The 15,065-nt window shown below is 35.0% G+C and overlaps 2 long non-coding RNA genes across 12 annotated transcripts in view; one reads left to right on the forward strand and one right to left on the reverse strand.

Moving 5' to 3' along the window:
- Positions 1-12,406, reverse strand: part of LOC105092120 (uncharacterized) — a 207,766-nt gene extending 195,360 nt beyond the window's left edge. For all 10 annotated transcript variants that reach the window (XR_010380944.1, XR_010380949.1, XR_010380950.1 and 7 more), the window contains exons 1-2: positions 12,279-12,406; positions 10,731-10,800 (exon numbers count right to left, since the gene is read on the reverse strand). This is a non-coding gene — a long non-coding RNA (uncharacterized LOC105092120). The remainder of the gene's footprint in view (positions 1-10,730; positions 10,801-12,278) is intronic.
- Positions 1-13,053, forward strand: part of LOC135321303 (uncharacterized) — a 277,107-nt gene extending 264,054 nt beyond the window's left edge. Inside the window, exon 6 of one of the 2 annotated variants that reach the window (XR_010380954.1) lies at positions 12,324-13,053. This is a non-coding gene — a long non-coding RNA (uncharacterized LOC135321303). The remainder of the gene's footprint in view (positions 1-12,323) is intronic. The other variant, XR_010380953.1, reaches the window with a different exon arrangement.
- Positions 13,054-15,065: the final 2,012 nt, after the last annotated feature.

Below are 15,065 nucleotides of genomic sequence, written 5' to 3' on the forward strand. Positions count from 1 at the left end.
TAAACAATTAAGTCAATGAATGGTTGACCCCAGTTATCCTTAATTCTGCTTTTTTAGAAGATATTTCAGAATGTCTTCTTTTAAAAACTTGACCACAGATGAGGGCACAGCTCAGTGCTAGAGTGCCTGCTTAGCATGCACAAGGTCCTTGGTTCAATCCCCAGTGATTTTATTCAGAAACAAAGAAAGAAATAAACCTCATTACCTCCCCCCACCAAAAACACAAACACAAAAACAGAGAAAATAACTTGATCATTCCCTTTGCACCCAAAACAGAAAAGAAATGAATAACAGACTAAAATACCCTGTGCAAAAACTTGCTAACATTTTCATACATTACTTGTGAGGAAACTATTTCTGCAATTTATATGGACAGTTATCTATTTTTCTGTTTACCTCTTCCTCTGCCTCTTTCTCTTTTTTGTTTCCGTCTGTCTCTCTTTGATGCTTTCTTAGTGGCTTGTTATTTTTCATAATTCTTCATGGTATCAGTGCAGACAAGACTTAAAAGATCTTCATGCACTGATTCTGTTAAGTATAAAAATATTTCATTTATAGCTTTCAGTACTTCTTATCTATTTCTTTTTGAAGAATTTAATCATGAATTATATATACCAGTACAGCATGAAATATTCAACTCATGTTCTTTCATTCCAGTTTAGCCTACCAAACAAAGAAAGAGTGGTTTGAACATAGAAAAGAGAGAGTCTGTGTCGAGCAATATGACAGTACTGTTTAATAGCACTTTTCCCATAGCAGGGGCCAGATGAAAAGTCCAGCATAACTAGATTTCATATACTCAGTGCAAGACATGTTAAGTCATTCAATTAACTGAAACAGAGACATGGCTTCAAGCATATAAAATACAAGATTTGCTTTGCAAAAGTGAGTGAGAAATGGTATTACTGCAAAAGTGAATTATCATCATTCAAAACCACAATCAGGCATATTTTGTGAAATTTGGAAAAATTAATATAGGTTTTTAGGCCAATAACTACTTTTTAAATAGTATCAGAAGATACTCCTATCAATTTTAATTAATAATTGATTGATTATTCTGTTCAATTTGATTCTTTACAATTAGGGGTTTCCTACAAATCCTTCTAAATCTAGAAAGAGTAAAATCCTCTCCATTTACTGAAGAATTCTGAGTTATATCTGAGAAGAATGCATGGACTGAGACCTAACAGTGGGTTCAGGTTACTGCTGGCAAAATCTGCCTTAGGAAAAACTCAATGCAGTAATATTTTATTGAGATAACCTGCCCCTCAGACAACAAATCTCCAGTTCTTCTCTTGTAAACCAGTGAATGCAGGATTTGTCTTTTTCTTTTTAATCCAACAATTAGGGGTCAGTGCATTTTATGCACTAAAGAAAAGTAATTTCCTTCCTATCTGATGTATAGAAATAATGAAAGACAATAAAAACAAAACAACAACAAAAAAGAACCATAAATTTGTGAGGTATTCTTATCTACTTACTTCACAATACACAGTGTATCCAATTACTCCAGAAAATGTTCAACATTTGTATGAAATTTCTAGATTGCTTGGGTCAATAACTTTTCTATCTAAGCATTTATCATTTGAAATTATTTGAATTAGAGTTGCCTGGCAAAATATGAATGCAGTTATCCCATTCAAAGGAATTTTTTTTTCTTTTTAAATACCCATTTTAGGTTTTCTTAAAGTCTTCTTTCTTCAAGCTAAAGTATTAATTTATGACTGAGAATCTATAACAATATCATCTTAGGTATATACTTAAACTTCAAAGTCATCTTTTAAAATTCTTGTTAAACATGATATACTATACTCCAAAGTTTGAAGGCCCTTACCTGTGTTTCTGTTTTTACTTCAGTTCACTAAAAAATCATTTGATTGAATATTAGTTTTGTATTGTGTATATTGAAGTGTTTTATTAAAAATGTATTAAATTTGTTTTTCTTCTATCCCTAAGTGACTTAGATAATCTAATATAAATACAAAAATTAAAAATAGATTTTAAGTAATTCACATTTTATTCTAGTAAATAATAGAGCACTGATTCTATGCCAGGGTTTGTTTTTAGCACTTTATATAGATGCTGTATTAGTCAAGGTTCTCCAGAGAAACATAACCAATTGGATATATATATATTTATTATAATAAGAATTGCCTCACATGACTATGAAGGTACAGAAGTCCATGATGTGCCACCTATAAATTGGAGAATGATGAAAACTAGTGGTATAATGGTCTGAGTCTGATGGTCTGAAAACCAGGTGATCTGATAATGGAGGACCAAGACCAAAAACCTGAGCATCAGGGGTTGGATACTGTAAGCCCTGATCTGAGTTCTAAGGCCTGAGACCCAGCAACACTGATGTCTAAGGGCTGGAGGAGATGCGTGTCTCAGCTTAAGCAAAAAGAGCAAATTTGTCCTTCCTCTGCACTTTTGTTCTATTCAGATACTCCACAGATGAGGGGGATGTTCACCTGCATTGGTGAGGATGATCTTCTTTACTCAGTCTACCAATGTAAATGCTAATCTCTTCTGGAAACACCCTCACGGTCACAATCAGAAACAATGATTTACCAGCTATGCCAGCATCTCTTAGCCCAGTCAGGTTAACACATAAAATTAACCATCACAGATGTCTTATTTAAAACTCCCAATAAATCTACCACAAAATCATTATTATTATCTACATGTTACAAATGGTGAAACTAAGGTATAGAGTGTTAAATATTTTAAGGCCACATACAAAGTGGTGGAGAAGGGAGTCTAACCAGGGCATTTGATTCTACGGTTTGCTCTTTTATGCCTCCTTCAGTAACTGACTACCAATCCCATTCCCAGAGACACTGGAAAACATGAACATCCTGTTCTAATTAAAATAAGTGGGAAAAAACATAAAAACAATAACTTTTCAACATACAGTAACAAAAGATATTTTCTGAACAAAGGAACACAATGATCAGTATACTAGTTAAAGGTAAAATACAACACTTCAAATACTTTAAATCTAATTTACTTCTTTTTAAATTTAAAAAAATTTTTTTCTACTTAACTTCTTCTAGAGTAATTAAATATTATTACTCAATTTACTGTCTTTTATCTAGTTAGACATTCATTATTTTACAATAATTATAATCCTTGACAAACTATATTCTAATCTAGTTTCTGATCTAATCTAGATCAGATCTCTTAGCACTTCCCAAATAATGATGGGTCCTAAAACACTTTAGAGTCTTTTCCTATGCTCCCAAATTTTGTAATTTTGCTAGTATATATTATAATTTCACAAATATTTAAATTCACCTGGGATAACTCTCATGAGAATCAATGTGAGTCTGTTTAATTGAATTTTTTCTCATAGCTCCATGTCCTAGCTTGGCTGGTAAATTTTGGGTGAATATCAGACATTATGTTAAAAACAATTAGCAATTCTGTAGGATGTTATTTTTCCCCAAGAGTAGCTATTTTTGTTTCTGGTATGCAGTTAGAGTAAGACCAAATGCTTTGCTATCTCCTGGCAGGGAGCTAAGCTAAGGTGGGTTTTGTTCATTGTTACAGACTGTTACGCTCCCAGCATATACTTATTCTTGAAGGCAGCTTTTCAAGGATCTCAACTGAATTACTTCCTTCTTAGAAGACCCTGAAATCCACTTATTTTCTCTATTACATAATGAGAATGAAATCCCTTTGCAGCCTCTCAGCCCTGCTCTGCTTACCAATTAAGAAATGGAAGTGAAAGATCTCTACACCGAATTACACGACATTGATAAAAGAAACTGAAGACACAAACAAATGGAAATGTACCCCAAGCTCATGGATCAGAAGAATAAATATTGTTAAAATGTCCAAACAATCTAAAGCTATCTATAGATTTAATGCAAACACAATTTTTACAGAAATAGAAAAAACAAACCTAAAATTTGTATGGAACCCACCCCCAACAAAAACACCAAACAGCCAAAGCAATTCTGAGAAAGAAGCACTAAAGCTGAAGGCATCACACTTTCACACTATATTAAAAAGCTAAAGTAATCAAAAATGTACACTACTGGCATAAAAGCAAACATATATACTAATGAAACAGAATCAAGAGCCCAGAAATAAACATGCATATACAGTCAACTAATATTTGAGAAGGGACCCAAGAGTCCTCAATGGAGAAAAACAGTCTCTTCAATAGATGATGCTGGGAAAATCAGATATTCACTTGCAAAAGAATAAAACTAGACCACTATCTTACATTCACTCACAAAAATAACTCAGAATGGATTAAGGAGTAAAATGTAAGAAATGAAACTATAAAAATCCTGGAAGAGAAGATGGAGAAATGCTCCTTGACACTGATCTTGGCAGTGCTTTTTGTTTTTTTGGTTTTTTTTTTGGATACTGACACTTAAAGCACAAGCAACAAAATAAAAAACAAACAACTGAGACTACATCAAACTATAAAGCTTCTGCACAGAAAAATAAATAATAAAATAAAAATGCAACCTGTAGAATAGGAGAGAATATTTGTAAACTATGCATCTAATAAGAGGTTAATGTCCAAAATATACAAGGAACTCAAACAACACAATAGAAGGGGGAAAAAAAGTCAAATAATTCAACACTGGGCAAAGGATCTGAATAGATATCTTTCAAAAGAAGATACTCAAATGGCCAACTGAAAAGATGCTCATCCTCACTAGTCATCAGGGAAGTGCAAATTAAAACCACAATGAGATATCACCTCACACCTGTTAGAATGGCTACTGTGAAAAAGACAAGAGATAAGTGCTTGTGAGGATGTGGAGAATAGGGAATCTTTGTACACTGTTTAATGGGAATGAAAACTGGTACAGCCAATATGGAAATGGAGCTTTATTTCGGTATGCAGCTTTGTCAACAAATTAAAATTAGAAGTAGCATGCAATCCAATAATTCTCCTTCTGAGTTTATATCTGAAAGAAATGAAATCACTATCCTGAAGAAATATTGCACTGCCATGTTCAATGCAGCATTACATACAATAGCCAAAACACAGAAACAACCTAAATATCCATCAATGGATGATTGGATAAAGATAATTAGAATACTATTCAGCCACAGAAAACAAGAAAATCCTGTCATTAGCAGCAACATGGATGGAGCTTGAGGGCATTATGCTAAGTAAAATAAGTCAGTTAGAGAAAGACTATGATTTCACTTACACATGGAAGAAAAAAGCTCATAGAATCAGAAAACAGATTGGTGATTGTCAGAGTAGGGTACAGGAGTTGTGGGAATCAGGTGAAGATGATCAAAAGGTACAAAGTTGCAAGTTATAAGATAACTTCTTATAAGATTCCAGGAATAAGTTCTGAGAATATAATGTACAGCATGGTAACTATAATTACCAATACCGTACTGTACATTTGAAAGTCACTGAGAGAGCAGATCATAAAATTCTCATTACAAGAGAAGTATTTGTAATTATGTGAGGTGATGGATGTTAACTAAAGTGATTATGGTAATCATTGTGAAATAAGAGATATATATCAAGTCATTATGTTGTATACCTTAAACTTATACAATTTTATGTCAATAAAACTGGAAAAAAAGTTTAAAAACCAAATAACTTCTTTAAAAAGGAGAGAAAGAAATTTCTCAAGAATGAAGGCAATATTCACTATTCTTCTTGTCCTTGGTTCTCTCTGGATTCTTGTATCCTTATACCTTGGCTACTTTGGAAAAGCTGAGCTGCTTCTTAGCCTCATACAACCATTAAAAACTGTTTATCTTTCAATCACTTACCAGTACTTCCTGCTTGCCTTTTGGTCCCTTATATACAGACTGTTTATGAATTGGCCAAAATCTTGAGGGCAAATTTGGTAAAAAGTTGGGTGCACCAAAATTTCTCTTCTCTCTAGCATCTTGGCTCTTGAAGACTCAGCTGCCTTTGTGAGTCTATAATAACTCCAAAGGGGTGATTTTTGTACTTTATCTAGCTGTCTTAACTGTACTTAGTAGAAGGGTTGTTCTTATAAAAGTTACCTTGTGATAGCAGAACGAAAAACTTCCCTCCATTCTTTATTTAAATTCTATTCACATTTAATCATATTGTTTCTTTTTATCTCAAAGTATTTATCTCAGTTTGTAAACCTGACTTATGCATTAAATACTATAAGCTTGATAAGCATAGGCAATGAATTTCTTTTTCACCTCACATCAAGCCCAGGGAGATTTGAGTAAATTATGTTTATTGAAAAGTAAACATTCATTGCAGCATTATTTGCAATAGTCAAGACATGAGAACTACCTAGGTGTCTATTCATAGATGATTGGATAAAGAAAATGTGGTATAGATAACCAAAGGAATGTTATTCAGCTATAAAAAAGGAAATTTTCCATTTGTGACAATATAGATGAAACTTGAAGGCATTATGCTAAGTGAAATAAATCAGATAAAGACAAATACCATATGTTCTCAGTGATAGGTAGAATCTTAAAAAACAAACAAACAAACAAAAAAACTGAGCACATAGATAGAGAACAGATTGCTTGTTTCCTGAGGTGGGGGTGGGAAAAATAGGTGAAGGCTGTCAAAGGCACAAACTTCTAATTATAAGCTAAATAAGTCATAGAGATATAATGTGACTATGGTTAGTGTACTGTATATTTGAAGGTTAAGAAAGTAGATCTTAAAAGTTCTCATCACACACACACACACAAATATGTAGCTATATGTGGTGATGGACAGTAACTAGATTTATTGTGGTGATCATTTTGCAATATATACAAATATTGAGTCATTGTATTACATATTTGAAACTAATACAATCTTATATGTCAATTTTATATCAATAAAAAAACAGAAAAAAGTGTAAAATACCAACTCTGATAGTTTATAATGTTGTAAAAAACATGTACTGCCCTTTCTTGTGGGAGGATTATACTTTCTTGTCCACTGATGTCATGTTTGATTGTGGGGCATGCACTAGTTTAACAAAAAATGGGTGAAAGTGATCCATTTTCTACTAGATAAAGCCATCATGGGGCTCCTGTCTGTTCCCCCCAGTCCCTCTAACACAAGAATAGCCAGCAGTGTTCCAGCAGCCCGGACCCCTGAATGAAGAAGCAGAATAGAACTGAAGCCAGTCTAAACCATTGTGTAACGTGATAGAGAAATAAATATTTTTTTGTAAGCTGCTGAAAGTTTAGCATCTTTTTCACTGCCACATAGCTTGGGAAAACTATCCAATATAGAAATTAATACCAGATATGAGTTTCTGTTGTTACAAAAAGAAAATATGTGGCACTAGTTTGGGGGCTAGGCAGAAGGCCTGAGGAAACTTACGGCAAGTCGAAAACATCTAGCGATATTAGGTGGTGTAAAAATTGTGTTAAAATTGTAGCATGTGATCATTTGGAGGGTCTAAGATATATTCACTGAACTTCAAAGAAGTTGGGAAATTGAAGGTGGGTTATATGCCATGCTTGCATTTGACAGGATATTAAAGTAATCTCACTCACAAACAAAAATAATTTGCTTATTTTTTTTTAAGCAGAGAAGAAAGAAATTAACACATTTTTAGAAATTTTTGGATTTAATTGTTATCTACAATTGATAAAAAAATAAAATTAAGAATGCTTTGAGTGACATGAGTGAATTAAAACTCAGTTTTAGTGTCAAGCAACAGATCAAGGAAATAGCCACCATTTCCTTATAAAAATTCTTAATGGATTCAGATGGCATTGAGTGAATCATTTCAGCTTGGTAAATTGTTAAGTAAAAAGACAACACTAAAAAAAATAAAATAAAAATTCTAGAAGTATTGCTCTCCCATGGAATCCTAATGGGCTCAAAGCATGTGCAATTTAGTCTAGAAAAAGAAAAGGACGGAAACTGTTGTTGGCACAGGAGTAGACTGGAAAAGAAACAGACAAATGGAAGTCTATTTAATGTCATTGGGAGACAAGGTCTACCGAAAGGCCTCACGCATGGTATGAAATCATCTTAAGAGATTTCGGAAGAGATGAGCTGCTCGGCCTCCATGGATTGCTGTTGTGGACTGAATGTTTGTGTTCTCCAAAATTTATACGTTGAAGACCAAATATCCAGTGTGATGGTATTTGGAGGTGGGGCCTTAGGAGGTAATTAGGTTTAGATGAGATCATGAGGTTGGAGCTGCTATGATGGGATTAGTGTCCATATAAAAAGAAGAGACCAGAGCTCTCTCTCCCCTATGTGAGGACACAGCAAGACAGCAGCAGTCTGAAAACCAGGAAGAAAGCCAGGAACCTAACTATCCTGCACCTTGACCTTGGACTTCCCAGCCTCCAGAACTGTGAGAAGTGTTTGTTGTTTAAAGGCCACAGTCTATGTTTTGTTATAGCAGCCAGAACGAAGACAATGGCTGAAGTGCTGTAAGTTTCTAGTTATAAAAGTAATTTTGAAAGATTTTCCACAGATACCAAACTTCATAGATTAAAGATGTAAGTTTAGAGCAGATTTGCAAGTAACCATAAATCTCTATAGCTGACAAAAAATGAAATGTTTTAGAAGCAGGATCTTTTTGATCTTCAAAGAAATGTTAAAAGCAAGGAGCCAGTAAACAAAAACAAACTACTCACTCTGCAATTTTTATTAACATCTTTGTGGCAGAAAGTAAGATATAAGGAAATATTGCTTATAAAGGGAAATCAAAGGAGGAAAACTGCCTTTTGAAATTTAGGAAACACTGTGGTGACATTTTATCTTCTAGTCCTGCCCTCCTAAGTCTCCTATACTTCTTTTTAGGTCTGAATTCCATTTACAAACACAAATACATAAGAATATTAAAATGATGGCATAGCTATGTTAGTCAAACGATCATATCATACATTATCAAATTACACTGAGAATGTTGTATGCAGAATAGAGATCACCTTAATTTCCTTTTGTCTCAGAATTATTTGGACTCTACTAATTTTATCACCTATTTTATAAATATGGCATTTATAAATTGTCAGTGCATTTAAAATAGACGATTTGGGAAATATCTACCAGTATCTTATTAAGTAATTATGGATAACTATTGGTGAGCACATTTTTTTGCAAACTGAATTTTAAATAAGGGTTATATGATGTACTGATTAGAACAGAAATATCTTACACTAAGAAATCTGAGTCCCTCATCAATCCTTTACCTTGTATTAAACTATTCACACCAGGGGTCCCCAAGAGGCACCCTCCTCCTCCCCTCACCATTCCCATAGCTCAGTGGAATTGTTCCCCATGGTGATACTCCACATAACACAGAAAAATTCATCTTCACATGTGCTGTGAACCGCTCATTTTCAATAAATGTATTGATCTTTCTTAAATAATTTGAAGCTGATTAACTCATCCTTTGATCAGCACTTTTTTCATTCTTAACATGGTTGCTACCCACCGGCATGGAAGAAATTTCATTCTTAATGATTTAAGAGGAAAGTTGGAGCAAGAGACATACTTACTATGTGCTGAGTCACAGCAAATAAAATGATGCCGAGTTTAAAATCTATCAATTCTGAAAGTTGGATAAAGTCTTTAAGACTTTTTTCCCCTGACAGATATACTTCTATGGGTCTCATAAAATAATTCTCTGGATGTAATTACATCTGCCCAAGTGTAATTAGATAGTGCTTTGAAAGAGGTTATGTATCAATCAGAACCATCTTGGATTAAATATCAACACTAAACTTGCTCTATTGATGTTGACCTCTACTTTATTTTATACTCATAAAACTGAAATTTTAAAAACACTTTTCTCTGACATGTACTTTATTCTGTTGGTAGCTGTATGTTTGCTGGGGCTGCTATAAGAAAGTAACAGAAACCAAAGGGCTAAACTAAAAATGTATCATCTGAGTTTTGGAGGCTCGAAATCTGAGATCAAGCTGTCAGCAGGGACATATTTCCTCTGAAGGCACTGGGGAAGGATCTTTTTCATGTCTATCACTAATCTTTCTTGGCTTGTGGCAGCATAATTCCAGTCTTCACCTGGTATCCTCCCTGCATGTGTGTCCAAATCCTCCTTTCTGTAAGGACATCAGTCATAGAGGATTACGGCAGCCTCTTACCCTCTATGACCTCATATTGACTAATTACATCTGTCATGACCCTATTTCCAAGTAAGATCAGATTCTGAGGTAATAAGGGTTAGGACTTCAACCTACGAATTAGGGTGGGGACAATTCACCCATCACAATATCACAAATATCACAAGCATCTGACAAAATATTTATTTTATTTTTAAAACAATTTTTCCATTTGAAAATAAAAACAAACAAACAAATCCTGTTTTGAATTTGAAAGCATATTTTTTTCTAATGTGTATGTGTTGAATTCTATATGTCTTAACAGTTACCATATCGACCATATATGATTGGATATATAGTTGCTATTACTGTGTACTAATCAATCAACATAGTAGGGAGAATGTAATCAGGAGTTTTAAACTTAGTATTATATAAGATCCATAAACACTCCTATACAATGAAAACAAAGCTAGCTGCTTCATATTCAAACATACTTTTGCAAAACTCTATCATCTGCTTCAAAAAGAGAGCATTATTTTTGATAATGTGGATAATGAATAAACCTTCAGTTGTGCATTCCTCACTTTGATGCCTTCCATTCTCAAGATGTATGTTTTATTGTATCTTTTTTGCTAAAACTCACCTCACCAGGGGATTCCATCTGCCAAATAAAGAGCAAACTTTCACATAGAGGGAAAATGTTTTTTACTTACAACAAAAAGTTAGATCCTGCTGAGTGTTTCCCCAGGCTTCTATAAAAATTCACAGGTGAAGCTCTACCACCTTAATAAGAAACCCAAAACAGCTTTGATCAGCTAAACAGAAATAGTTTTCATTCCAAGCACATTAAAATAGACAAAGAAAGCTCAGTACAGGCAGTACTTTTGGCCTTTATTTCCTTGTTTATGATATTTTTTAACAAAACTTTGAAATACACTTAGTATTTTCGAACTCTAAAAGCATCATTTGAAACACTTTCATGCTGGGGTGATAATTAGTTCAATTTCCTGCCATGTTATGACCCTGATTCCTATTTCTTCATTTATTTGAGAAATAATTGCATACTTAATCAAAATAGCATAAATCCATAACTTTAAAATACTTATTCATGTATTTTATAATGTAAGTAAGCTATTAAATAGGGCAAATTGGTTGGATAATCATAAAAATATCTTTGTAAAAATATCTATGGCTATTAAATTCCTTTTTTTGGTACAGAATTGTAATTTTGGGGAAATATGTAAAATCTGAGTTTTTTCAAAAAATGTAATACTTGTTCAGTTTCTATAATTCAGAATATGGAGAAAGTTGGAAAGAATTTAAAATTACATATGTAAGTCCTTAAGTATAGAGGCCCACAACTAATGTGTTTTATATAAAGCTGATCCTATATGCATATATTCTATAAATAAAATAAAATTAAGGTCTTATTTTGTAAATGAACTACGGACTCTGGGTGATAATGGTGTCAAAGTAAGTCACTAATTGTAACATGTATTCCTCTGGTGGGAATGTTGGTAACAGGGGAGGCTGTGCATGCACAAGGGAAGGGAGTACGGGGGACATTTCTGTATCTTCCTTTTAAAATTTGTGAACCTAAAACTCTAAAAATTAAAGTATTTAAAAATAAATAGAGGAAGGAAGGAAGAGACTGATGCATTTTACTAAATGCTTTTCACTGCCTATTGAGAAAACTATACCTTTTGCTTACTGGGTTTAATGAAACATCTTAATAAAAGTCCTCTTTTATAAAAAGCACATACACATCTGTCCATTTATATACTGCTGCAGAGTAACTCTGCTAGAGAATATAGTGATGTAAAACAACCCACGAGGATTACGTGGTTCAGGAATCTGGACAGGACAGCAGGGATTTTTGTCCTTGCCCCGCCGTATCCAGGGCCTCACCCGGAAAACTCAGAGACCGGAAGTGACTCAGTGGGTTAAGGACATGGGCTGGGCACAGGACCTCAGGTTTCTAAAAACCTGGAGACTGAGTTCCAAGGGTTATTATCCCAAGACAGAGACAGTCTGGTGGAAGCACCTTGGATTATAACGTACCCTCATAACTCAGTCACTTCGGTCACGCTCTGTTAACAGAACCAAGTCACTATGTCTAGTCCATGCCGAGGAGAGGGGAGTGAGGCTAATAATTTACATACTTTTTTTTAAACTTCCACAGTGATCAATGCACATCATGCAGCCCATTAACAATTCCCTGGAAGTAAAAGTAGAATCTGGAAGGTAAAGTAAATTCTAACCTTGTTCTTTTCCTTTGTGCTTTATCTGGGCTCACTTGCTCACAGGGGCCGCACGCAGAGTCCACCACCTAGCACTTCAGACCAGAGTCCCTAGTGCCGAAGGCTGCGCCCCACACCTCAGCTCGGAGGGGCCAAGGGCGGAAGCGCGGAGCCGCACCAGACGCTACAGCTCAAGATGGCGGCGGCGGCGGCGGCGGCGGCGAGACGCGTGCAGACGCTGCGCAGGCACTGCGCTCTGGCGCCGTGAACAATACGCCTGCGCGGGCGGGGCACGCCCCCTCCTCAGTGCCAAGGAACTCACAGAGCAGCCACGCTGCGTTTTGTTTTGGTTTGGTTTGGTTTTGTTTTGTTTTGTTTTGTTTTGTTTTGTTTTGTTTTGTTTCGGGGAGAGCGTGTAGTGTAGTGCTTGGAGCTCTCATCTCTTCACTCTGATCAAGGAATGAAGTTTTCCTTTGCTTCTGAACTAAACTCGGTCTCTTTCTCTTGGCACCAGGGACACCAGGCAGAAGGACCCTTGTTGGAGACCAATGCAGGAGGGTCAGTAACGAAAGGATCATGTGTTTTTTTTTTCCCTTTGTTCTTTTGCTTGTTAGGATTAGCATCCATCTAAAAATTTAATAAACTCCTCTAAGACTGTTCATTCCCTGTGTTTGAAGTGTGAACTCTTCATTTTCTCCCCTTGCTAGAAACTCTGAAAGGAATGAGGAAATTGGCTTGGGTGTAGAAAATACCTCATCTTCTATCATAGTACTTTATTTAAAAAAAAAAAAAAAAAAAAAAAACACAAAACAAAATTTTAGAACGCACATCTCTTTTGAGTCAAAAGTTCAATCAAGATACAGTCCCTAAAAAATAAATGAGAAATAACACAACACCAATCTATACACAAACACAGAAAGTGCCCCCCACCCCCCCAAAACATGTCTTTTGTGTTGGAACTATCAAAGCAAAAACTGCACCAAACTGAAACAGGCAAGGAAGACCCAAGGAGAGAGAGGACAGATTTCAGGCTGTGCTTGATAATCATGAAATACTTTTTGAAAAAGAAAAGAAAACCAAATGGCATTAGAGTTTTTAAGAATGGGGTGATGTAGAGGCCTTAGGTCATCTGTGTTTGTTAATTGTCTTTACCCGAAGGGAAAGTAAATGTTCTCTCATCTTCTTAACAGGAGGTAGTTTACAACTTGGAGCAAGGCTCCGGGCAGAAAGTTGGCTCCTATTTTGCCACAAAGACTGAAAGATAGGATCTCTATATTCTTTATGATTACATTTCAAAAGGATGGCTCCAGGTCTTGGAGGAAGACATCAGGGGTAGTAAAACTGAAGAGGATTTTTTTTTTTTAAATTTACCTCTCAAAGTAGCTCAGAAAATGGATTTACAATTAAAATTTTTCTAAAGCAAATAACACTAAGAAAAAGATCTCAGGGACCTAGAATAAGGAGTAACTGTCTGAAGTTTGGTCAAGCAGAGGTAAAATTTAAGACCCTCTTGGTCAGTACTGTAGAAGAATTTTTTTCTTAACAATTGCCATCAGTAGAGTGCTTTCCTAATTTGTCAGTCATTTGTGGAATGCTTCTGGAAGATGGGGAAATGACTGCTAGCACCTCCTGCATGCCTTGCCTGTGGTCAGAGCAGGCTCTGTCAGCCAAAAGGCCCAAGGCAACGGGACACAGGTGGTGGCAGTTGAAAGTCCTGCAAACGGCGGCTAGAAATTGCGAGGATCAAGTGGATTTGAGTAGGGCACCCAAAGAATCTGCTGGAGGTGCCATCACTGTCTGGAGCACTATTCAGGCCGTTAAAGGTACAAAACCATTTTTAAAAGTCTATGTAGTTATTGGAGAATTTATGCTCAAAGTATGCTTAAGCAACTGGTTCTGTCTTCTCTTGCAAGTCATCAGGAAAATTGTACTCTGGCAATAACAAATCATAATTTTATGGTTCATTAAAATGCATTTTATGTATAATAACACTGTCAATAAACAACTGTTGATTTTTATTGTTTTCACTCAGGATTGTTTATTGACTGGTAAAAGTTTATTTTTTTGGTAAAATAAGGGTACCCATATGCCTTAATTCAATGATTTACATAATGAGTACTTTTACCTAATGAGTCCTGGGTAGAAATTTTTGTATCGGGAACTGTAATAGAATTTCAACTGCAGTTAAGTTCTTTCTCTAGAAGTTTCACTATAGCTTTTTCATACCCCCCCACAAAAAAAACCCCACACAGAGTAAATGAATCCATAGCCCTTGATGTTCTGGTCAGGAAGACACTAAAAGGAAATAAATCTCACTCATTCTTTGTTTAGGTAAAATAATCATCAATCTTCACCTCAGGGGGGTTTTACGAAACTTTTCAAACCTTCAGTTCCCTACTGAGTATTAGCTAATAGCCTTTGATTTGATAGTTGTTTGGATAGCAGTCTATTGGATTAAATGATGCCCTAAAGCTATCCTTCAGCAAAATTAAAATTCAGTATTTCTGTTGGTAAATTATGCTAGCCTTATTTAATTAGAGATTTCAAGGTGTCTATTTTTTATAAGCCTGACATCTATTGAGCTCTGCTCTAACATGTTATTAATTGCAGGTTGAAATTGAAAATGTTTTCTTATGAAGGATATTGAATTCTAGTGATCAGAAGAGGAGAAAACAGATTTCATATGATAATGTTTAATTAAAGTATTAGAAGTTTCAAGAGTCTATCATTCTAACAATAGCTCACAATTTGCTGATTTATACAACATACTGCCTGTTTTCATCTCAAGGGATGGCCAAAACTTTATTT

The sequence above is a fragment of the Camelus dromedarius genome, chromosome 5 (assembly GCF_036321535.1).
Source record: "Camelus dromedarius isolate mCamDro1 chromosome 5, mCamDro1.pat, whole genome shotgun sequence".
NCBI lineage: Eukaryota > Metazoa > Chordata > Mammalia > Artiodactyla > Camelidae > Camelus > Camelus dromedarius.